The 25026-nt window shown below is 47.6% G+C and overlaps 2 non-coding genes and 2 pseudogenes across 2 annotated transcripts; all 4 read left to right on the forward strand.

Moving 5' to 3' along the window:
- Positions 1-13245: 13245 nt before the first annotated feature.
- Positions 13246-13399, forward strand: LOC149548654 (5.8S ribosomal RNA). The gene has a single exon (XR_016354996.1). It is a non-coding gene; the product is annotated as a 5.8S ribosomal RNA (ribosomal RNA).
- Positions 13400-13646: 247 nt separating this feature from the next.
- Positions 13647-15396, forward strand: LOC149548655 (25S ribosomal RNA; annotated as a pseudogene).
- A 1773-nt stretch (positions 15397-17169) lies between these two features.
- On the forward strand, positions 17170-17323 carry LOC149548656 (5.8S ribosomal RNA). Its single transcript, XR_016354766.1, has one exon. It is a non-coding gene; the product is annotated as a 5.8S ribosomal RNA (ribosomal RNA).
- A 947-nt stretch (positions 17324-18270) lies between these two features.
- Positions 18271-20134, forward strand: LOC149548657 (25S ribosomal RNA; annotated as a pseudogene).
- Positions 20135-25026: the final 4892 nt, after the last annotated feature.

Below are 25026 nucleotides of genomic sequence, written 5' to 3' on the forward strand. Positions count from 1 at the left end.
AGGAAAGTTTTACCAGGTCTAAAATGTGTGAATATGGATTTCTGTGAAAGTTGTGTGTATGGAAAACAAAAGAGAGTGAGTTTTGTAAAGACAGGGAAGGAAAACAAAAAGGAGAAATTAGAGCTTGTGCATACAGATGTATGGGGACTGGCTCAGGTATCTTCCCTTGGTGGCTCTCATTATTATGTTACATTTATTGATGACGCAACTAGAAAAGTATGGGTTTATTTCCTTAGACAAAAATCTGATGTATTTCAAACTTTTAAGAAATGGAAATGCTTGGTTGAAAATGAGACTGGTAAGAAATTAAAATGTCTCAGATCTGATAATGGTGGTGAGTATTGCAGTCATGAATTTGAAGATTATTGCTCCACTAATTGTATTCATAGACAAAAAACTATTCCAAGGACTCCACAGGAAAATGGAGTGGCTGAATGCATGAACAGGACTATAATGGAGCACGCAAGGAGCATGAGGTTGCATGCTGGGTTGCCCTTACACATGTGGGCGGAGGCTATCAATACTGCAGTATATTTGATTAATAGAGGATGTCCCAATTCTTCCAAGAAGAACTGAAGCCATATCATCTCTTTGGTGGCCTCTATAGCAGCATCATACTCTGCCTCTTTAGTGGAGAGAGCATGTATAAAATGGGTACTTGGTGGGCAGTATATTTGATTAATAGATCTGGACGAGCCATGCTGGCTGACTCGATCTGGCCGAGCTCCAAAAATGGTGTCATGGATGGTTGTTTGGTCACATTTTTCATTGAATTGGATTTTTAAGGGAGTTGTCCATGCTATCATAGATTTCTAATGTAGAGCGAGCCTCGCACTAATAGCTTATATAGGAGAGGTTGTTGCCGCGAGCCTCTCCCATGCCCCTTTCATTGATTCAACATTGGTGTCTAGGCAGATCAGATTGTTGGGTTTTCAAACGGTGTATGCTGATGTTGAATCAATGAAAGGGGCATGAAGCGATCTCAGTGCTTTTCCTTGGCTCTCCTTTAGATCATTTTTTCTGATGACTCAATTTTGGAAAAGGTGAGGCAGCGATTGTCAATCCATGGCGTGTCTTTTTGGTGATTTTAAAACTTGATCTAAATGTGAGCCCTTGTCTAGCACTCTGACGTTGCTTGGTAAAATGGCAACTTACTATGGGTGCTCGACGCTCTAGAAATTTGTCATGGTGTACTTATTGCGGCTACATGAGATGTTTGTGCAAGCGAGCAAGGGAGCTTCTCTTATCGAAACTTCTTTGTGGCCTTTGAATATAGACCCAGTGCTGACAATATCAATGGATACGAGCCTTGGATTCTAAAATTGTTCAGCTAACATTGGTTTTTGTGAGAGATGGGTACGAAAGCACTTCCCAATCGATACACACGAGCTCCCTAAGATCGCATCTGTGCCAACTCGATCGGCACAACATTGGGAATGGTTCGACAGCGATTGTCATTCCAATGTGTCATCGGGATGTCTTGGAATGTGGCCTTTCAAGGGCGAGCTCGCGTCTAGCAGTTGGATTGTGCATCACAACAAGTGAATGGGGAGATCTCTCTGTGAACGACGACATGGTGATTGAAAGAGAAAATTTACTTAGTAGTTGGAGCATTGGCCTTGGGCCATTGTGATGGCCTTGCAATTTCTCTATAATTGCAACCTATGTTTGCGCAGTAGCAGAGTTTGCATGTAAGATTGGCCTTTGTTCGATGACCATTTCACTCCCTTGGCTCCATGAATTCAAATCCCATCTAGCTGCCATAGACACTCCAAATGCCGAGCCGTTGTTACCATGCCATCCTACTCGAACTCCTAGATGATCAAAGTTGACATTATGTCTGCTCCTCTCAAGTAAACCTCAAAAAAGGCACTGAGGCAAATGGTATTGTCGAGTCGTCCTACCCGAGCTGTTCCACCCGAGCTGAGCTATTCCGCCTGATCTCTAAAAGGTGGCCATTTCACTACCTTGCCTCCATGAATTCCCATCTCCTAACCAATGATAATCTTTTGCTCCTCTATCGACCTCATAAAATCGGTGCTGGTGTTCAAGAAAGACACATTATTTGGATTTGGAATATTGGCACCAGCATCGTTTCTATTGGGAGGGTCATGAAGCCATCTCGATTTTGCTATGCAAGGGCTCTCTCCCTAGAGTCGTTCTCTTTGCAACAACTTATTTGGAAAAAAAAATTTGAAATGGTTCGGGAGCGATTTTCGTTCCAATGGTGCCGTTACGGTGGTTGCCTGGGTAGCGATCTGAAGGGCGAGCCATCGTCTAGTAGTTGGGCTGTGCATCACAGGTGACAAGGGAGCCCTTGTAATCGGAAGCTCCCTGTGACCATTCGATGAGAAGAGCCATTGCTTGTGTGAGAAAGGACGAGTGCAGCCTCGAATTCCAAATGAAATCAATGACATCGAATCTATATATAAGAGCGGAATGAAGCTGCAACTCGTTTGCTATGCGCGGCTCCCCAAAGTTGCTCATCTTTCTCACTCTATCAGCACAAATTTGAGAGTTGTTCGACAATAGTTGTCATTCCAATGTGTCATTGTGGTGATTTGGAGAGCGATGCTAAGGGTGGGAGCTTGTGTCTAGCATTTGAGATGTTTGTGCGAGCGAGTAGGGGAGCTTCTCTTATCGAAACCTCTCCGTGGCCTTTGAATATATAGACCAAGCACCGACGATATCAATGGATACGAGCCTTGGATTCTAAATTTGTTCATAGCTAACATTGGTTTTTTTGAGAGATGGGTATGAAAGCACATCTCGATTGCTACACGGGAGCTCCCTAAGGTCACCTCTGTGCAAACTCTATCGGCACAACATTGGGAATGGTTTGACCATGGTTGTCATTCCAATGTGTCATCGGGGGATGTCTTGGAAAGTGGCCTTTCAAGGGCGAGCTCACGTCTATCACTTGGATTGTACGTCGTGTCACAAGTGAATGGGGAGATCTCTCTGTAAATGATGGCATGGTGATTGCAATAGAAAATTCACTTAGTCGGAGCATTGGCCTCGGGCCACTGTGATGGCCTTGCAATTTCTCTTTAATTCCAACCTATGTTTGCGCAGTAGCAGAGTTTGCATGTAAGATGGGCCTTGTTCTTGAGAGTTCCAGGAGATGACCTCTGGAAATTTTGGATTGGGCCCCATCAAGGTGAAATTCATCCAGTTGATCAGATGAGCTCGATGACCATTTCAGTCACTTGGCTCCATGAATTAACATCTCCTAACCAATGACAATCTTTTGCTCCTTAGACGACCGCATAAAATTTTTTCTCATGGATGGCTGTTTGGTCAGAATTTTCAACGATTTGGATTTTTAAGGTGGATTTTGGTGTGTTCACTAATTTCTAATGCAGAGCGAGCCTCGCACTAATAGCTTATATAGGAGAGGTTGTTTCTGCGAGCCTCTCCCATGCCCCTCTCATTGATTCAACGTTTGTGTCAAGGCGGATGGATATGTCAATTTTTGAAATGATGGACGCCGACGTTGAATCAATTAGAGGGGCATAAAGCCCACCCTCGAGGTGCTATTCCTTGACTCTCCTTTAGATCATGTTTTCTTGTCACTCAGCTAGCACAATTTCAGAAAAAGGTTTGGCAGCGGTTGCCAGCCCTCACCGCGTCTACTTTGTGATTTGAAAACTCAATCTAAAATGGGAGCCCTCGTCTAGCACCTCCGTCCGATGTTGCTCAGGTATTGCATAAATTTATGCCATCGGCACGAATCCCCCAATGAATGCCTACGCTTGGACCCTCTCTTAGATCACCTTCTTCGATCACTCAACCGACGCAACTACGGAAGAGACTTCGCAGCGGTTGCCATTCTACACCGCATGTATTCTACAATTTCGAAGTTGATCTAATTGTGAGGCCTTGTCTCTAGCCATGAGGTCGGTGCTTGGCGCTCTAGAGAAAAATTTTGCATGCATATCATGGCTACAATGGGAGAGGTGGTTGCCACGAGCCTCTCCCGTGCCCCCCTCATTGATTCAATGCCGCTGTCAGGGCGGATGGATATGTCGGATTTTGAAATGGTGGACGCTGACGTTGAATCAATTAGAGGGGCATGAAGCCCACCCTCAAGGGTGCTATTCTTGGAATCTCCGTTAGATCATGTTTTCTTGTCACTCAGCTGGCATAATTTCAGAAAAAGGTTTGGCAATGATTGCCAGCCCTCACCGCGTCTACTTGGTGATTTTAAAACTTGATCTAAAATGGGAGCCATCGTCTAGCACCTCCGTTAGATGTTGCTCGGGTATTGCATAAATTTTTGCCATCTGCGCGAATCCCCCAATGAATGCCTATGCTTGGACCCTCTCTTAGATCACCTTCTTCGATCACTCGACCGATGCAATTACGGAAGAGACTTGGCAGTGGTTGCCATTCTACACCACGTCTGTTCTGCGATTTCGAAGTTGATCTAATGGCGAGCCCTTGTCTATAGCCATGAGGTGGGTGCTTGGCACTCTAGCAAAAAGTTTTGCATGCCTATCACAGCTACAATGGGAGAGGTGGTTGCCACAAGCCTCTCCCATGCCCCCCTCATTGATTCAATGCCGCTGTCAGGGCGGATGGATATGTCAGATTTTGAAACGGTGGACACCGACGTTGAATCAATTAGAGGGGCATGAAGCCCACCCTCGAGGGTGCTATTCCTGGACTCTCCTTTAGATCATGTTTTCTTGTCCCTCAACTGGTGCAATTTCAGAAAAAAATTTGGCAGCGGTTGCCAACCCTCACCGCGTCTACTTGGTGATTTTAAAACTTGATCTAAAATGGGAGCCCTCATCTAGCACCTCCATCCGGTGTTGCTCGGGTATTGCATAAATTTTTTCTATTGGCACGAATCCCCCAACGAATGCCTACCCTTGGACCCTCTCTTAGGTCACCTTCTTCGATCACATGACCAGCACAATTATGGAAGAGACTTGGCAGCGGTTGCCATTCTATAGCGTGTCTGTTCCGCGATTTTGAAGTTGATTTACTAATGGCGAGCCCTTGTCTAGCCATAACATGGGTGCTTGGAACTCTAGCAATTTTTTGCATTCCTATCGCAGCTACAATGGGAGATGTGGTTGCCATGAGCCTCTCCCGTGCCCCCCTCATTGATTCAACGCTGGTGTCAGGGCGGATGGATATGTCAGATTTTGAAACGGTGGACGCCGACTTTGAATCAATTAGAGTGGCATGAAGCCCACCCTCGAGGTGCTATTCTTGGACTCTCCTTTAGATCTTTTTTTGTTGTCACTCAGCTGGTGCAATTTTAGAAAAAGGTTTGGCAGTGGTTGCCAGCCCTCACCGCATCTACTTGGTGATTTTAAAACCTGATCTAAAATGGGAGCCCTTGTCTAGCACCTCCGTTCGGTGTTGCTGGAGTATTGCATAAACTTTTTCTATCGGCATGAATCCCCCAACGAATCCCTAGCCTTGGACTCTCTCTTAGATCACCTTCTTTGATCACTTGACTGACGCAATTACGGAAGAGGCTTGGCAGCAGTTGCCATTCCACAGCGCGTCTGTTTAGCAATTTTGAAGTTGATCTAATAGCGAGCCCTTGTCTAGCCATGAGGTGGGTGCTTGGGGCTCTAGCAATTTTTTGTTTGCCTATCGTAGCTACAATGGGAGTTTTGATAACAAAAGCTCTTGGTGACCCTCCCCAATACAATCAGTGCTAGTGTTCGCGAAAGACACGTTATTCAGATTTGGAATATTGGCACCAACATCGTTTCTATTGGGAGGGCTATGAAGCCATCCCGATTTTGCTATGTGAGGGCTCTCTCCCTAGAGTCATTCTCTACGAAACAACTTCTTTGGCACAAAATTTTTAGAATGGTTCGGCAGAGGTTGTCATTCCAATGGTGCCATTGTGGTGGTTGCCTGGGCAGTGATCTGAAGGGCGAGCCGTCGTCTAGCAGTTGGACTGCGCATCACGAGTGACAAGGGAGCCTTTGTTATTGGAAGCTCCCCATGGCCATTCAATTAGAAGAGCCATTGCTTGTGTGAGCAAGGATGAATGCAGCCTTGGATTCCAAATGAAATCAATGACGTCGGATCTATATAAGAGCGAAATGAAGCAGTAGTAGCCCGTTTGCTATGTGTCGCTCCCCAAAGTTGCTCTTCTCTCTCACTCCATTGCCACAATTTCGGGAGTTGTTCGATAGTGGTTGTCATTCCAATGTGTCATTACGCTTATCTAGAGAGCGATGCTAAGGGCGGGAGCTTGTGTCTAGAATTTGGGATGTTTGTGCGAGCAAGCAGGGGAGCTTCTCTTATCGGAACCTCTCCATGGCCTTTGTATATAGACCCAGTGGTGACGATATCAATGGATGCAAGCCCTTGGATTCCAAATTTGTTCACAGCTAACATTGGTTTTTTTGAGAGATGGGCAAAAAAGCACATACCAATTGCTACACAAATGAATGGGGAGATCTCTCTATGAACGACGGCATGGTGATTGCAAGAGAAAATTGACTTAGTCGGAGCCATTGGCCTCGGGCCATTGTGACGGCCTTGCAATTTCTCTTTAATTGTAACCTATGTTTGCGCAGTAGCAGAGTTTGCATGTAAAGATGGGCCTTGTTCTTGAGAGTTCTAGGAGATGACCTTCAAAACTTTTGGATTGGCCCCTTCAAGGTGAAATTCATCTAGTTGATCGGAAGAGCACGAAGAAAATTTCAGTCCCTTGGCTCCATCAACTCACATCTCCTAACCGATGACAATCTTTTGCTCCTCTGCCGACCTCATAAAAAATTGGGTCGTGAATGGCTGTTTGGTCAGAATTTTCAAGGATTTGGATTTTTAAGGCAGTTGTCAGTGTGTTCACTAATTTCTAATACAGAGCGAGCCTCACACTAATAGCTTATATAGGAGAGGTGGTTGCCACGAGCCTCTCCCATGCCCCTCTCCTCGATTCAACGCCAGTGTCAAGGCGGATGGATATGTCAGATTTTGAAATGGTGGACACCGACGTTGAATCAATTAGAGGGGCATGAAGCCTACCCTCGATGTGCTATTCCTCGACTCTCCTTTAGATCATGTTTTCTTGTCACTCAGCTGGCACAATTTTGGAAAAAGGTTTGGCAGCGGTTGCCAGCCCTCACCATGTCTACTTGGTGATTTTAAAACTCGATCTAAAACAGGAGCCCTCGTCTAGCACCTCCATCCAGTGTTGCTCAGGTATTGCATAAATTTATGCCATCGAAGTTGATCTAATGGCGAGCCCTTGTCTATAGCCATGAGGTGGGTGCTTTGGCACTCTAGCAACATTTTTTGTATGCCTATCACGGCTACAATGGGAGAGGTGGTTGCCGCGAGCCTCTCCCGTGCCCCCCTCATTTATTCAATGCCACTGTCAGGGCGGATGGATATGTCAGATTTTGAAATGGTGGACGCCGACATTGAATCAATTAGAGGGGCATGAAGCCCACCCTCAAGGGTGCTATTCCTGGACTCTCCTTTAGATCATGTTTTCTTGTCACTCACCTGGCGCAATTTTGGAAAAAGGTTTGGCAGCACTTGCCAGCCCTCACCGCGTCTACTTGGTGATTTTAAAACTCGATCTAAAATAGGAGCCCTCGTCTAGCACCTCCATCCAGTGTTGCTCAGGTATTGCATAAATTTATGCCATCGACACGAATCCCCCAATGAATGCCTATGCTTGGACCCTCTCTTACATCACCTTCTTCGATCACTCGACCGACGCAATTATGGAAGAGACTTGGTAGCGGTCTCCATTCTACATCGCATGTGTTCTGCAATTTCAAAGTTGATCTAATGGCAAGCCCTTGTCTATAGCCATGAGGTGGGTGCTTTGCGCTCTAGCAAAATTTTTTGCCTGCCTATCATGGCTACAATGGGAGAGGTGGTTGCCGCAAGCCTCTCCCGTGCCCCCCTCATTGATTCAATGCCGCTGTCAAGGTGGATGGATATGTCAGATTTTGAAACGGTGGACACTGACGTTGAATCAATTAGAGGGGCATGAAGCCCACCCTCATGGGTGCTATACCTGGACTCTCCTTTAGATCATCTTTTCTTGTCACTCTGCTGGCGCAATTTTGGAAAAATGTTTGGCAGTGGTTGCCAGCCCTCACCGTGTCTACTTGGTGATTTTAAAACTTGATCTAAAATGGGAGCTCTCGTCTAGTACCTCCCTTTGGTGTTGCTTGGGTGTTGCATAAATTTATGCCATCGGCGTGAATCCCCCAATGAATTCCTACACTTGGACCATCTCTTAGATCACCTTCTTTGATCACTCGACTGACGCAATTATGAAAGAGACTAGGCAGCAGTTGCCATTCTACACCGTGTCTGTTCTGCGATTTCAAAGTTGATCTAATGGAGAGCCCTTGTCTATAGCCATGAGGTGGGTGCTTTGGCGCTCTACCAAACATTTTTGCATGCCTATCATGGCTACAATGGGAGAGGTTGTTGCTACGAGCCGCTCCCGTGCCCCCCTCATTGATTCAACGCTGCTGTTAGGGTGGATGGATATGTCAGATTTTGAAACGGTGGATGCTGATGTTGAATCAATTAGAGGGGCATGAAGCCCAACCTCGAGGGTGCTATTCCTAGACTCTCCTTTAGATCATTTTTTCTTACCACTCAGCTGGTGCAATTTTTGAAAAAGGTTTGGTAGCGGTTGCCAGCCCTCATCGCGTCTTCTTGGTAATTTTAAAAATCGATCTAAAAAAGGAGCCCTCATCTAGCACCTCCGTCTGGTGTTGCTCAGGTATTGCATAAATTTATGCCAATGGTGTGAATCCCCCAACGAATTCCTACACTTGGACCCTCTCTTAGATCACCTTCTTCGATCACTCGACTGACGTAATTACGGAAGAGACTTGGCAGCGGTTGCCATTCTACGCCGTGTCTGTTCTGCGATTTTGAAGTTGATCTAATGGCAAGCCCTTGTCTCTAGCCATGAGGTGGGTTCTTGGTGCTCTAGAAAAAAAATTTGCATGCCTATCGTGGCTACAATGGGAGGCTTTGATTACAAAACCTCTCGATGAACCTCCCCAATAGAATCGGTGCTGGTGTTCGAGAAAGACACGCTATTCAGATTTTGAATATTGGCACCACCATCATTTCTATTGGAAGGGCCATGAAGCCATCCCAATTTTGCTATGCGAGTGCTCTCTCCCCAGAGTCATTCTCTTTGCAACAACTTCTTTGGTACAAAATTTTTGGAATGGTTCGGCAGCGGTTGTCGTTCCATTGGTGCCATTGTGGTGGTTGCCTGGGCAATGATCTAAAGGGCGAATTGTCATCTAGCAGTTGGGCTGTGCATCATAAGTGACAAGGGAGCCTTTGTTATCAGAAGCTCCCCATGGCCATTTGATCAGAAGAGCCATTGCTCATATGGGCAAGGACGAATGCAGCCTTGGATTCCAAACAAAATCAGTGACATCGGATCTGTATATAAGAGTGGAATGAAGGAGCAACCCATTTGCTATGCGCCTCTCCCCAAAGTTACTCTTCTTTCTCACTCCATTGCCAAAATTCTGGGAGTTGTTCGACAATGGTTGTCATTCCAATGTGTCATTGCGGTGATTTGGAGAGCAATGCTAAGGGCGGGAGCTTGTGTCTAGAATTTGGGATGTTTGTGCAAGCGAGCAGGGGGGGCTTCTCTTCTCAAAACCTCTCCATGGACTTTGTATATAGACCCAGTGTCAATGATATCGATGGATGCGAGCCCTTGGATTCCAAATTTTTTCATAGCTAACAATTGTCTTTGTGAGAGTTGGGTATGAAAGAACATCCCGATTGCTACACGGGAGCTCCCCAAGGTCGCCTCTGTGCCAACTCAATCGGCACAAAATTGGGAATGGTTCGACAGCGGTTGTCATTCCAATGTGTCATCGGGGGATGCCTTGGAAAGTGGCCTTTCAAGGGTGAGCTCGCGTCTAGCACTTGGATTGTGCATCATGTTACAAGAGAATGGGGAGATCTCTCTATGAATGGTGGCATGGTGATTGCAAGAGAAAATTGACTTAGTCAGAGCATTGGCCTTGGGCCATTGTGATGGCCTTGCAATTTCTCTTTAATTGCAACCTATTTTTGTGCAGTAGTAGAGTTTGCATGTAAGATGGGCCTTGTTCTTGAGAGTTCAAGGAGATGACCTTTGAAACTTTTGGATGGGCCCCTTCAAGGTAAAATTCATCCAGTTCATCGGATGAAGCTCGATGTGCTTGTATCTATTCCAAGACGGTAATGATGGTCATTAATCTGTGGCAGTGAGTATATCCCATTCGATAATCGCAATGGCAGAGCTGGTGGGAAGTACTTGTCACTTTTTTTTGTTGGATATACCCTATATGTAGGTGTTTGCACAGCTTGCAACACACTACACATTTGGTGTTCAATTCTAAGATGCGCTTTTTGCTTAGTATGTATGGAGTTGTATCTTCTAGCCAAGGGCTCCGTCTCATTGGCACGTTCTATCATTGCATTTTTATCCTGCCTGGATGACAAGAAGGAAAGAGATGGTTGCACGGGTGCATTGCTTGATGTCCCTAATTTCATCAAGGGTCCACTCTCCACCCTAAGTTTTTGCCAATTGGTAGAGCCTTGGGATTGAGAGGGGGGCTAGCAAAAGGTTTGGTTGCCAAATAATTGATTTGCTAGTGCGTTCTCAGTGTGTGCTCGCCTCTTCACTGTCTCATCCTACAGAAGTGCATGACACTATCGTGACAGCCTTTTTGGTTTAGGCCAGTAGAAGCGTAGGGTATTACCGATAATTTTTTTGGATGCGGAAACTCTCCATGCCCTGTGCGATCTGAACGGCTGCAGCTTATGGGTTTTGCGGGAGATACTCTTCTTCATCTCCCCCCTAAATCGAGCGTTCGGTGTTTGCATTGTGTGGACAAAAAGCCCAAGGTGTTTCATCTCTCTTCAGATGCGAAATTCTAGGAGGGCTTGTTGAAGTCTGGCCGTTTGTATGGGGTGCACCAAAAATCTTGTAGGGGGCATATGCCTAGGAAATGGATGTCTCTGAGTGTCCTTACTTATTCGCGTGCGCAGTGTACATCTTTGCATTATGACTCTGCTGCGAGCATTTGTGATTCAAGCATTTTGGGGGAACAGGTTTTGTACGAGATGTTCTTCTCAGGCTCTTGCAAACCAGAGCGCTCGTCTTTGCAATGCTCCGACAAGTGTAGGCCCAACATGTTTGTCTAGGGGAAGAATTCGCATGAATGCTTTTTGCCGATATGTAGGTGCTCGTGGGTGGTTCCCTCACGATGTAATTCTTTGGTATGTGCATGTGCATGAGATTGAAGCTTGTTCGACAATGCTAGTGTGAGTGTTCACCCGTAGGAACTTTTCTATACCTACACTGGCAGATCACGTGTCACGGGGAATGGTTAGCGAGGCTGTGCTAGGAAAGGAGATATTTGCCAAAGGTTAGACATGTCCGTGTATGCGGGCAGGCTCTCATCACCTATAAATGTGCGGAGGGGGAGTTATACATGATGCCCTTGAGCGGCCTTATAATTGAGGTGGTCGCATGCACAGTGATGCCCCCGCCAATCGCATAACCAGCCATGTTTTTGACTCGCACAACCCTTCACCCTTCAGCACGGTGGTCTCCGTTGGCACTTTGGCAACCAACTCTTCATCATGGGAAAACATTTGTTGCGATCGAGAACAATTTTTTCTATGCGGGTGCACCTCAACAGGCATGTAGGAGGCATATGCCTGGGAAATGGATGTCTTTGAGTGGCCTTACAATTGAGGTGGCTACGTGTGCGGTGCATCTCATACAGACTCGAGGCTTCTTTCTGAGTAGTGGCAAAGGTGAGTTCGAGGGTAAAGGGTTCCATACAAGATGTTCTTCCCAGGTTCCTATGAACTGAGGCTCCCTATTCAACCCTCTCTGGTCGACGATGGGATACTTTCCTCTTGTGTGAAATCTTTGAGCATTGCGAGTCCTGCATGTGCTGTGAACGTCATTCTTGTTGCTTGTGCGAGAGCTCTTTCTTGATTCTATGGGTGGTGGTGCATGGCCATTCTTAGTTGGTGGAGTGATTTGTCTGGTTAATTCCATTAACGAATGAGACCTCAGCCTGCTAACTAGCTACGCGGAGGTTCCCCTTCACGGCCAGCTTCTTGGAGGGACTATGGCCTCCTAGGCCATGGAAGTTTAAGGCAATAATAGGTCTGTGATGCCCTTAGATGTTCTGGGCCACACGTGCGCTACACTGATGCAACCAACGAGTTTCTCTCCCTAGCCTGAAAGGTTTGGGAAATCTTGCCAAATTGCATCATGATGGGGATAGACCATTGCAATTATTGATCTTCAACGAGGAATTCCTAGTAAGCATGAGTCATGAGCTCGCGTTGACTACGTCCATGCCCTTTGTACACACTGCTCGTTGCTCCTACCAATTGAATGATCTGGTGAAGTGTTCAGATTGCGGCGACGATGGCGATTCCTGTCGACGACGTCGCGAGAAGTTCACTGAACCTTATCATTTAGAGGAAGGAGAAGGTGTAACAAGGTTACCATAGGTGAACCTGGGGTAGGATCATTGTCAGTTTGAGACCCTAAATTGTGTAGGGGATGGAGATGGCCTCCTCCTCACCATTGAAATCTTGGTGAGGTGCGAACACTCGGCCCTGCAGCGATGTGCTGGATGGCCAAGCTACGGGTCCAGTGTTGTTGAGGTCGAGGGTCACATCGAATGCCTGTGATCGAAAGAGTGGATTCCCTGCAGGGCGAAGAAGAGACTTGGATGCAATCTAGATTAGGATCAGTGCCTTCGAACGACGTCTGCATCAGAGCGAGAGGTCTCTGCTCAGTTGCAGTTCAAAGGGGGTCTGGGCCTCATCCCCCATTGAGATTTCATGGTCAGATTGCATGCGCGTCACTATGCCAGGGATCCATCATTTTGATAGCGGTGAGTCGAGACTGCTGTAACCCCTTGTTGCCTTGCCTAGGTGTGTTGACTCATTGCTTGGCGCATTCTGTGTTTAGGATGGGTGCACTCGCATGATTTGCGAGGTAGGGGCCCCGTCCACTGACACGGCTCTCCCATGCGTCACCTCCCACCTTTGCAAGGTGATGGGGTGGGGACACACCATAGTGTTCCTCATCGCACCCATTGGGTGCTCAGGGTTCGGGATGTGTCAACACCCAACACACGGGTGCATTGCGCACCTTAGAAATCCAAAGAACGAAGCGCCAGCTAGCGCCTTGCACGCTTGGGTCACCAAAAGACAAAAACAAAACAAAATAATGACTCTCAGCAATGGATACCTTGGCTCTCACCACGATGAAGAATGTAGCGAAATGTGATACTTAGTGTGAATAGTAGAATCCTGTGAATCATCAAGTCTTTGAACGCAAGTTGTGCCTGAGGCCTCAGCCAAGGGCACGTCTTCTTGGGCATCACACTACAAAATTTTGCCCTCCCCAGTGAGGAGTGGAGATGGCCATCCACGTCCGCAAGTGGCACGCGGTCAGCTAAAATGAGCACGAGGTCCGTTGATCCATCATGACAAGCGGTGGCTCGCAAAGGCTGGTGTTGGTTTGCGTCGATCAAACGATTCCTCGAGAGGAGCTTTATTCTAGGCTCAGTGACCCATCGCAGTGCGGGCATTGTTGCATCTCTACCACGTCCCCAAGTCAGGCATGAGTACCCGCTGAGTTTAAGCATATCAATAAGTGGAGGAAAAGAAACTTACCAGGATTCCCCTAGTAACAGCGAGCAAATCGAGAAGAGCCCAACATGATAATCGACAGCCACGCCTATCAAATTGTAGTTTGTAGAAGTGTCCTCAGCAACGGACTAGGCCCGTGACCCTTGGAAGGGGGCACCGAAGAGGGTGAGAGCCCCGTCAAGCTCAGACCCTGTCGCACCATGAGGCGCTATCGGCGAGTCAGGTTGTTTGGGAATGCAGCCCTAATCGGGTGGTAAATTCTATCCAAGGCTAAATATGGGCCCCGGTCAGATGCAGAACAGTGTGAGCCAGTCCACCGCTTGGTTCGGGGGATGTGCCAGCGCGGGTTGTCGCGGTGGTACAAGCACGACCTTCTAGTTGCAAAAATACTTCCATCGCGGTGGTCGAGGAGCGAAGTGCATGCCTTTACGATGGGCTCTCAGGCACCTGTGCACTCATGGCACTGGCCAACGGGCTTTCCATCCGACCCACCTTTAAACACGGACCAAGGACTCTAACATGTGTGTGAGTTGGCAGGTTGGGAAAACTCACGAGGCACAATGAAGCTAACTAGCGAGATCCCCTCTCGGGGGGTGCACCGTCGACCGACCCTGATCTTCTATGGAGGGTTCGAGTGTGAGCACACCTATTGGGACCTGAAAGATGGTGAACTATGCCTGAGTAGGGTGAAGCCAGAGGAAACTCTGGTGGAGGCACACAGCGATACTGATGTGGAAATCATTTATTTGACTTGGGTATAGGGGCGAAAGACTAATCAAACCATCTAGTAGCTGGTTTCCTCTGAAGATTCCCTCAAGATAGCTAGAGCTCACGTGCGAGTTTTATCGAGTAAAGAAAATGATTAGATGCATCGGGGGTGTAATGCCCTCGACCTATTCTCAAACTTTAAATAGGTAAGTTAGCATGGCTGCTCTATTGAGCCGTGCCACAGAATCGCGAGCTCCGAGTGGGCCATTTTTGTTAAGCAGAACTGGCGATGCGTGATGAACCAAAAGCCGAGTTACGGTGCCAAATTGTGCACTAACCCAGATCCCACAAAGGGTGTTGGTTGATTAAGACAGTAGGACGGTGGTCATCGAAGTCAAAATCTGCTAAGGAGTGTGTAACAACTCACCTGCCAAATTAACTAGCCCCAAAAATGGATGGCGCTGAAGCGCGCAACCTATACTCGGCCGTTGGGGCAAGTGCCAGGCTCTGATGAGTAGGAAGACGCAGGGGTTGTTGCGAAACCTTGGGCATGAGCCTGGGTGGACTGGCCCCCGGTGCAGATCTTGGTGGTAGTAGCAAATATTCAAATGAGAAATTTGAAGACTGAAGTGGGGAAAGGTTCCATGTGAACAGCACTTGGACATGGGTTAGTCGATCCTAAGAGATGGGGAAACCCTATTTCAAGGGTGCACTTTATGCGATCATCGAAAGGGAATCAGGTTAATATTCTCGAACCGAGACGTGGCAGCAGACGACAATGTTAGGAAATTTGGAGATGTCGATAGGGGCCTCGAGAAGAGTTATCTTTTCTTTTTAACAGCCTGCCCACCCTGAAATCGATTCAACCAGAGATAGGGTCCAGCAGCTGGAAGAGCACCGCACATCCCGCGGTGTCTGGTGCACCTTTGGTGGTCCTTTAAAATCTAGAGGACCGAGTACCGTTCACACCCAATCATACTCATAACCGCATGAAGTCTCCAAGGTGAATAGCCTCTGGTCAATAGAACAATGTAGGTAAGGGAAGTCGGCAAAATGGATCCGTAACTTCAAGAAAAGGATTAGCTCTGAGGGCTGGGCCTAGGGGTCCTGTTTTGTTGGCCTTCGGGACCGTAGTAATGATTAATAGGGACTGTCGAGGGCATTTGTATTTCATTGTCAGAGGTGAAATTCTTGGATTTATGGAAGATGAACCATAGTGAAAGCATTTTCCAAGGATGTTTTCATTAATCAAGAACGAAAGTTGGGGACTCGAAGATGATCAGATACCGTCCTAGTCTCAACCATAAACGATGCCGACCAAGGATCGGCGGATGTTGCTCTAAGGACTCTGCCAACACCTTCTAGGAAATCAGAGTGTTTGGGTTCCGGGGGGAGTATGGTCGCAAGGCTAAAACTTAAAGGAATTGATGGAAGGGCACCACCAAGAGTGGAGCCTGCGGCTTAATTTGACTCAACACGGGGAAACTTACCAGGTCTAGACATAGTAAGGATTGACAGATTGAGAGCTCTTTCTTGATTCTATGGGTGGTGGTGCATGGCCATTCTTAGTTGGTGGAGCAATTTGTCTGGTTAATTCCATTAACGAATGAGACCTCAGCCTGCTAGCTAGCTACGTGGAGGTTCCCCTTCGCAGCCAGCTTCTTAGAGGGACTATGGCCTCCTAGGCCATGGAAGTTTGAGGCAATAACAGGTCTGTGATGCCCTTAGATGTTCTGGGCTGCACGCATGCTACATTGATGCAACCAATGAGTTTCTCTCCCTAGCTCGAAAGGTTTGGGAAATCTTGCCAAATTGCATCATGATGGGGATAGACCATTGCAATTATTGATCTTCAACGAGGAATTCTTAGTAAGCGCGAGTCATCAGCTCGCATTGACTATGTCCCTGCCCTTTTTACACACCGCCCTTTGCTCCTACCAATTGAATGATCTAGTGAAGTGTTCAGATCAGGGCGATGTTGGCAGTTCTTGTCGGTGACGTCGCGAGAAGTTCACTAAACCTTATCATTTAGAGGAAGGAGAAGTTGTAACAAGGTTACCGTAGGTTAACCTGTAGTAGGATCATTGTCGATTCGAGACCTTGAATCATGTAGGGGATGGATCTCACCTCCTCCTCACCCCCAAAATATTAGCGACATGCGAGCACTCAGCCCTACAGTGATGTGCTAGATGACCAAGCTACGGGTCCAGCACTGTCGAGGTTAAGGGTCACATCGAATGCCCGTGATCGAAAGCGTGGATTCCCCGCAGGGCAAAGAAGAGACTCGGACGCAATCTGGATTAGGATCGGTGCCTTTGAATGACGTCTGCATCAAAGCAAGAGGTCTCTGCTCAATTGCAGTTTAGAGGGGGTCTGGGCCTCATCCCCCATTGAGATTTCATGGTCCAATCGCATGCGCGGTGCTGTGCCAGGGATCCAACATTTTGATGGCGATGAGTCGAGACTGCTGCAACCCCCTATTGCCTTGCCTAGGTGTGTTGACTCGTCGCTTGGAGCATTCTGTGTTTAGGATGGGTGCACTCGCATGATTTATGGGGCAGGGGCCCCATCCACTGACACGGATCTCCCATGCATCACCTCCCACCTTTGTGAGGTGATGGGGTAGGGACACACCACAACGTTCCTCATCACACCCATTAGGTGCTCGGGGTTTCAGATGTGTCAACACCCAACACACGGGTGCATCGCGCACCTTAGAAATCCAAAGAATGAAGCGCAAGCCAGCGCCTTGCATGCTTGGGTCGCCAAAAGACAAAAAAAAAACAAAATCACGACTCTCGACAATGGATATCTCGGCTCTCACCACGATGAAGAATGTAGCAAAATGCGATACTTAGTGTGAATTGCAGAATCTCGTTAATCATCAAGTCTTTGAACACAAGTTGCGCCCGAGGCCTCGGCCAAGGGCATGTCTTCTTGGGCGTCACACTACAAAATTTTTCCCTCCCCAGCGAGGAGTAGAGATGGCCGTCCGTGTCCAAAAGTGGCACGCGATTGGCTGAAATGAGCACGAGGTCCATCAATCCGTGGCAACGTGCAGACACTCAGCCCTGCAGTGATGTGCTAGATGGCCAAGCTACGGGTCCAGCACCGTCGAGCTCGAGGGTCACATCGAATGCCTGTGATCAAAAGCGTGAATTCCCCGTGGGGCAAAGAAGAGACTCGGATGCAATCTAGATTAGGATCGGTGTCTTCGAACGACGTCCGTGTCAGAGTGAGAGGTCTCTACTCGGTTGCATTTTAGAGGGGGTTCGGGCCTCATCCCCCATTGAGATTTCATGGTCTAATTATGTGCGCGGCGCTGTGTCAGGGATCCATCATTTCGACGGTGGTAAGTCAGGACTGCTGCAACCCCCCGTTGCCTTGCCCAGGTGTGTTGACTCGTCACTTGGAGCATTCTATGTTTAGGATGGGTGTAATCGTATGATTTGTAGGGCAGGGGCCCCGTCTAAAGACGCGGCCCTCCCATGCGTCACCTCCCACCTTTGTGAGGTGATGGGGTAGGGACACACCACAGCGTTCCTCATCGCACCCATTGGGTGCTCGAGGTTTGGGATGTGTCAACACCCAACACACAGGTGCATCGCGCACCTTAGAAATCCAAGGGAGCATCTGCTTGGGCGTCGCACTACAAAATTTTTCCCTCCCCAGTGAGGAGAAAAGATGGTCGTCTGTGTCTGCAAGTGGCACACGGTTAGCTAAAATGAGCACGAGGTTCATTGATCTGTCGCGATGAGCGGTGGCTCGCAAAGGCCGGCATTGGTTTGCGCCGATCGAATGATTCCTCGTGAGGAACTTTATTCTGGGCTCAGCAGCCCGCTGTAGTGCGGGTATTGCTGCATCTCTACCGCATCCCCAGGTCAGGCGTGAGTACCCACTAAGTTTAAGCATATCAATAAGTGGAGGAAAAGAAACTTACCAAGATTCCCCTAGTAACGATGAGTGAACCAGGAAGAGGCCAGCATGAAAATTGATGGCCGCGCCTGTCAAATTGTAGTTTGTAGAAGTGTCCTCAGCGACGGACCAGCCCCAAGTCCCCTGGAATGGGGCACCGAAGAGGGTGAGAGCCCTGTCGGGCCTGGACCCTGTTGCACCATGAGGCACTGTCGGTGAGTTGGGTTGTTTGGGAATGCAGCCCTAATCGAGTGGTAAATTCCGTCCAAGGCTAAATACGGGTGAGAGACCGATAGCAAACAAGTACCACGAGGGAAAGATGAAAAGGACTTTGAAAAGAGAGTTAAAGAGTGCTTGAAATTACCGAGAGGGAAGCGGATGGAGGCCGGTGATGTGCCTCGATTGGATGTGGAACGGTGTGAGCCGGTCCGCTGCTCAATTTGAGGGACGTGCCAGTGCGAGCTGTCGCGACGACACAAGCGTGACCTTCTAGTCACACAAATACTTCCATCGTGGCGGTCGAGGAGCAAAGTGCGCACCTTTATGGTGGGCTCTTAGGCACCTGTGGGCTTGTGGCACTGGCCAACAGGCTTTCCATCTAACCCATCTTGAAACACGGACCAAGGAGTCTAACATGTGTGTGAGTTGGCAGGTTGGGAAAACTCGCGAGGCACAAGGAAGCTGACTGGCGAGATCCCCTCTCGGGGGCTGCACCGCTGACCGACCCTGATCTTCTATGAAGGGTTCGAGTGCGAGCACACCTATTGGGACCCAAAAGATGGTGAACTATGCCTGAGTAGGGCAAAGCCAGAGGAAACTCTGGTGGAGGCCCGCAGCAATACTGACGTGGAAATCGTTCATCTGACTTGGGTATAGGGGAAAAAGACTAATCAAACCGTCTAGTAGCTGGTTTCATCTAAAGTTTCCCTTAAGATAGCTGGAGCTCACATGCAAGTTTTATCGGGTAAAGAAAATGATTAGAGGCATCAGGGGCATAACGCCCTCGACCTATTCTCAAACTTTAAATAGGTAAGTTGGCGTGGCTACTTTGTTGAGCCACACCACAGAATTGCGAGCTCCAAGTGGGCCATTTTTGGTAAGCAGAACTAGTGATGCGGGATGAATCGAAAGCCGAGTTACGGTGCCAAATTGTGCGCTAACCCAGATTCCACAAAGGGTGTTGGTTGATTAAGACAGCAGGACGGTGGTCATGGAAGTCAAAATCTGCTAAGGAGTGTGTAACAACACACATGCTGAATCAACTAGCCCCGAAAATGGATGGCACTGAAGCGCGCAACCTATACTCGATTGTCGGGGCAAGTGCCAGGCTCCGATGAGTAGGAGGACGCGGGGGTTGTTGCAAAACCTTGGGCATGAGCCTGGGTGGACCGGCCCCCAGTGCAAATCTTGGTGGTAGTAGCAAATATTCAAATGAGAACTTTGAAGACTAAAGTGGGGAAAGGTTCCATGTGAACAACACTTAGACATGGGTTAGTCGATCCTAAGAGATGGGGAAACCCTATTTCAAGGGCACACTTTGCGCGATCATCGAAAGGGAATCGGGTTAATATTCTTGAACTGGGATGTGGCAGTGAACGACAACATTAAGAAATTTGGAGATGTCGGTGGGGGCCCTGAGAAGAGTTATCTTTTCTTTTTAACAGCCTGCCCACCCTGAAATCGGTTCAATCGGAGATAGGGTCCAGCGGCTGGAAGAGCACTGCACATCCTGCGATGTTTGATGTGCCTTTGGCGGCCCTTGAAAATCTAGAGGACCGAGTACCATTCATGCCCGATCGTACTCATAACCGCATCAGGTCTGAAAGGTGAATAGCCTCTGGTAAATAAAACAATGTAGGTAAGGGAAGTTAGCAAAATGGATTTGTAACTTAGGGAAAAGGATTGGCTTTGAGGGCTTGGCCTAGGGGTCTATGCCCCGAACTTGTGGGCTGTTGGCTGCCTGCCCGAGCTGCTCCCGTGGTGAGGGTGGGCTGTCGTGTGTCGATCGGGCGACGGACGCAGGATGCCCCCTTCGGAGGGCTTTCCCTAGGCGGCGAACAGTCGACTTAGAACTGGTATGGACAAGGGGAATTTGACTATTTAATTAAAATAAAGCATTGTGATGGTCCCTGTGGATGTTGATGCAATGTGATTTCTACCCAGTGCTCTGAATGTCAAAGTGAAGAAATTCAACCAAGTGCGGCTAAATAGTGGGAGTAACTATGACTCTCTTAAGGTAGCCAAATGCCTCGTCATCTAATTAGTGACATGCATGATTGGATTAACAAGATTCCCACTATCCCTATCTACTATCTAGCGAAACCACAGCCAAGGGAACAGGCTTGGTAGAATCAGTGAGGAAAGAAGACCCTGTTGAGCTTGACTCTAGTCTGACTTTGTGAAATGACTTGAGAGGTGTAGAATAAGTGGGAGCTTTCAGGCGCAAGTGAAATACCACTACTTTTAACATTATTTTACTTATTCTGTGAGGCAGAGATGGGGTAATGCCCCTATTTTTTTCCTTAAGGTGCATCTAGGTGCATTAATCTGGGAAAAAGACATTGTTAGGTGGGGAGTTTGGCTAGGGTGGCACATCTGTTAAAATATAATGCAAGTGTCCTAAGATGAGCTCAACGAGAACAGAAATCTCGTGCGGAACAAAAGGGTAAAAGCTCATTTGATTTTGATTTTCAGTATGAATACAAATCATGAAAGCATGGCCTATCGATCCTTTAGACTTTCAGAATTTGAAGCTAGAGGTGTCAAAAAAGTTACCATAGGGATAATTGGCTTGTGGCAGCCAAGTGCCGAATTCCCGACGGGTGGAGTTTTGCAATTTCTGCCAGGGCAGAAAAATATCTCAAGTGCCACATTCCGGGCGGGTGGGGTTTTGTTAAAATTTTTGCGACGGCGAAAAAATCTCCCAAGTGCCAAATTCCCAGTGGGTGGGGTTTGCAATTTTTGCGAGGGCGTAAAAATATCCCAGGTGCCAAATTCCTAGCGGGTGGAGTTTCCAATTTCCACCAGGGCAAAAAAATCTCCTGAGTGCCAAATTTTGAGTGAGTAGGGTTTTGTAAAATTTCCACGAGGGGTAAAAAAATCTCTCGAGTCCCAAATTCTGTGCTGGTGGGGTTTGCGATTTTCAGAAGGGCGGAAAAATCTCCCAAGTGTCGAATTCCCCACGGGTGAGGTTTTGTGATTTCCGCGAGTGCAAAAAAGTCTTCCAAGTGCAATTTCCATGTGGGTCGGGTTTGCAATTTCTGTGAGGGCGAAAAAATCTTCCAAGTCCAAATTCTGGGCGGGCAGGGTTTCGTAATTTCCAAGTGCCAAATTTCGAGCGGGTGGGGTTTGTAAATTCCACGAGGGGGAAAAATCTTCCAAGTCCAAATTTCAAGCAGGTGGGGTTTGTAAATTTTTGTTAGGGCAGAAAAATCTTTCGACTGCAAATTCCACGGAGGTCCCCGGGTTTTGTAATTTTTGCGAGGGTAGACAACTCATGTACATGATCCAAAATTGGTCAACTTATTTTTTTGGTTAACGCCCAAAGTTTTGAACTCAAATCAAGTTGGCTACCCCGACTCGAATCGCCTCCAGATTTTTTGGACAACCCATGTCACCGTGCTCGACTTGATTCTAAATGCCTCGAGTCATGTAGGTGGTCCAAAAGAGGCCATTTTTTTTTTTGGGTTAATGCCCCAACTACCCAAACCCTAACTCGAATCGTGTCGAGCCTTAACTGCCTCCAAGTTTTTTGCACAACTCATGTCATCGTGCTCGACATGATTCTAAGTGCGCCGAGTCATGTGCGTGATCCAAAGGTGGTCAACTCTTATTTTTGGTTAACGCCCAAAGTTTTCAACCCAAATTGTGTCAGCAACCCCGACTCGTATCGCCTTGAGCCTTAACTGCCTCCAGTTTTTTCATAGGACTCATGTCACTGTGCTCGACTTGGTGCCTCGAGTCATGTACATGATCCAAAAGTGGTTAACTTCTTCCTTCTTTGGTTAACACCCAAAGATTTCAACCCGAATCGTGTCAGCAACATCGACTCAAATCGCCTCGAGCCTTAATCGCCTGCAATTTTTTCAAACCACTCATGTCACCGTGCTTGACTTGATTCTATGTGCCCCAAGTCATGTACATGATCCAAAAGCAATTAACTCTTTTTTTGGCTAACGGCCAAAGTTTTCGAATCGACTTAGCTACCCCGACTCGAATTGCCTCAAGCCTTAACCGCCTCCATTTTTTTTTTCGCTTGACTCATGTAACCACACTTGCCTTGATTCTGAGTGCCCCGAGTTACTTACGTGATCCAAAATTGGGTAACTTTTTCTTTTTTCTTTTTTTTGTCAAGTCCCAAAGTTTTGAACTCGAATAGAGTCGGATGCCCCAACTCGAGTCATCTCCAAATTTTTTGCACGACTCATGTCACCGTGCTCGACTTGATTCTAAGTGCCCCGAGTCGTGTACATGATCCAAAAGCGGTTAACTTTTTCTTTTTGGTTAATGCCCAAAGTTTTCAACCCAACCCGCCTCGGCAACCTCGACTCGAAGTGCCTCGAGCCTTAATGGCCTCTAATTTTTTTGCACGACTCATGCCATCGTCAACTTTTTGCTCGAATCATGTCACCTAGGGTACCTTGATGCTACATGACACGAGCCCTGTGCGCGATCCAAAACTGGGTAACATTTTTTTTGAACTCCCAAAATTTCATTCTTTTTTGCCTTATGGGGCCTATCATGATGTCTTTTTATAAAGAAAATTCTCAAATTGGATCGTTTTAGCTACCCTACCTCGAATCTGGCTAGCTAGGTGTAACGCCTCGAGTCGGCTCGGCAATACATGAACTGAAACTTGTGCGTGATCCAAAAGCAGGTAACTTGTTTTTTTTTTTTTTTGTAATGCCCAAAATTTAGCGCTTTTCGCTGTACAGGGCCTCCCATGACCCAAGTTTGGTCGACCTAGGTGTGCAATCCTGGCTAGGGATAGCAAGTCGATTCTATAAGTTTGTTTGCCAATTTTGCTAGCCAGGTTGGCTCACCAAGTCATCTGACCATGTGGTCTTTGCCAAATCAAGAATTGACTCTTTAAGTCCACTCACAGCTCATCAAGACGGCTCAACAAGATGACTTACCGTCTCGCCTCACTAGGTTGCCCCACCAGGTCACCTCTTTTTTAAGACCACTCACCATGTCAACTCCCCAATTCAGCTCACCGAGTCGTCTATTCAGGTTGCCTCACCAAGTCGACCCCTTAAGTTTGCTCACCAAGTCAGCTCCCTAAGTTAGCTCACCAAGTTGAATCACCTAGTCATTTTACCACCTTGCCCCAGCAAGTGTGCTCACCAAGTTGCCCCACCGAGTTTCTTCTCTAAGCCCACTCACCATGTTAGCTCACCAAGTTGGTTGTTCAAGTATGTTGCCAAGTCAACTCTTTAAGTTCTCTCACTAGGTCAGCTCGCCCAAGTCACCTCTTTAAGTTCGCTCGCCAGGTCGGCCCACCCAAGTCGCATCAGCAAGCTAACACGCCGAGTCACCTCACAAAGTTGACTCTTTAACTGCGCTCACCAAGTTAGCTCACCAAGTTGACTCACCATCTCGCCTTGATAAGTTGGCTTGCTGAGTTACCCCACCAAGTCATTGCCTCTTTAAACCCGCTCACCATATCAGCTGGTTAGGTCGGCTAACCAAGTTGACTAATCAAGTAGGCCCACCAAGTCACCTCAAGGATAGCTCCTCACCATGAGTTGCCTCACCATGTTGACTCAATGAGTCACCTCACCATGTTGACTCTTTGAGCCTACTCACCAGGTCACCTCACCAAGACGACTCGAGTACATTGCCAAGTTGACTCTTTAAGTTCGCTCACCAGGTCGACTCGCCAAGTCATCTCACCATGTCATCTCAAAGAACCAACTCACTGAGTCATCTCACCATGTTGGCTCTCTAATTCCACTCACCAAGTCACCCCACCAACTCGCCCCGTTAGGCCCACTCACCACCTCACCTCGTTAGGCCCACTCTCACCAAGTTGACTCTTTAAGTCTGCTCATCAGGTCAAGCCACCAAGTACTCTCACCAAGTCGACTCTTTGAGTCCCTTCATCAAGTTGCCCCACCAAGTACTCTAACCAAGTCAATTCTTCAAGTTCGTTCATCAAGTAGTCCCACCAAGTACTCTCACCAAGTCGACTCTTTAAGTCCTTTCATCAAGTCACCCCGCCAAGTACTCTCACCAAGTCAACTCTTCAGGTCCGTTCATAGAGTCACCCCACCAAGTAGACCCTTCAAGTGCATTCATCAAGTCACCCCACCAAGTTGACTCTTTAAGTTCATTCATCAAGTCACCCCACCAGGTCAGCCCACAAATTACTCTTACCAAGTCGACTCTTTAAGTTCGTTCATCAAGTCACCCTGCCAGGTCGGCCCACCAAGTGGACTCTTTAAGTTTGTTCATGAAGTCACTCTGCCAAGTTGGCCCACCAAGTCGACTCTTTAAGTTCATTCATCAAGTCACCCCGCTAGGTTAGCCCACCAACTACTCTCACCAAGTTGACTCTTTAAGTTTTCTCACCAAGTCACCCCACTAGGTCGGCCCCCCGAGTACTCTCACCAAGTCGACTCTTTAGGTTTGTTCATCAAGTCACCCCACCAAGTACTCTCACCAAGTTGACTCTTTAAGTTCATTCATCAAGTCGCTCCGCCAGGTCGGCCCGCCAAGTACTCTCACCAAGTT

The sequence above is a fragment of the Cupressus sempervirens genome, chromosome 7 (genome assembly GCF_028749045.1).
Source record: "Cupressus sempervirens isolate cs-2001-9-10 chromosome 7, ASM2874904v1, whole genome shotgun sequence".
Classification (NCBI taxonomy): Eukaryota; Viridiplantae; Streptophyta; class Pinopsida; order Cupressales; family Cupressaceae; genus Cupressus; species Cupressus sempervirens.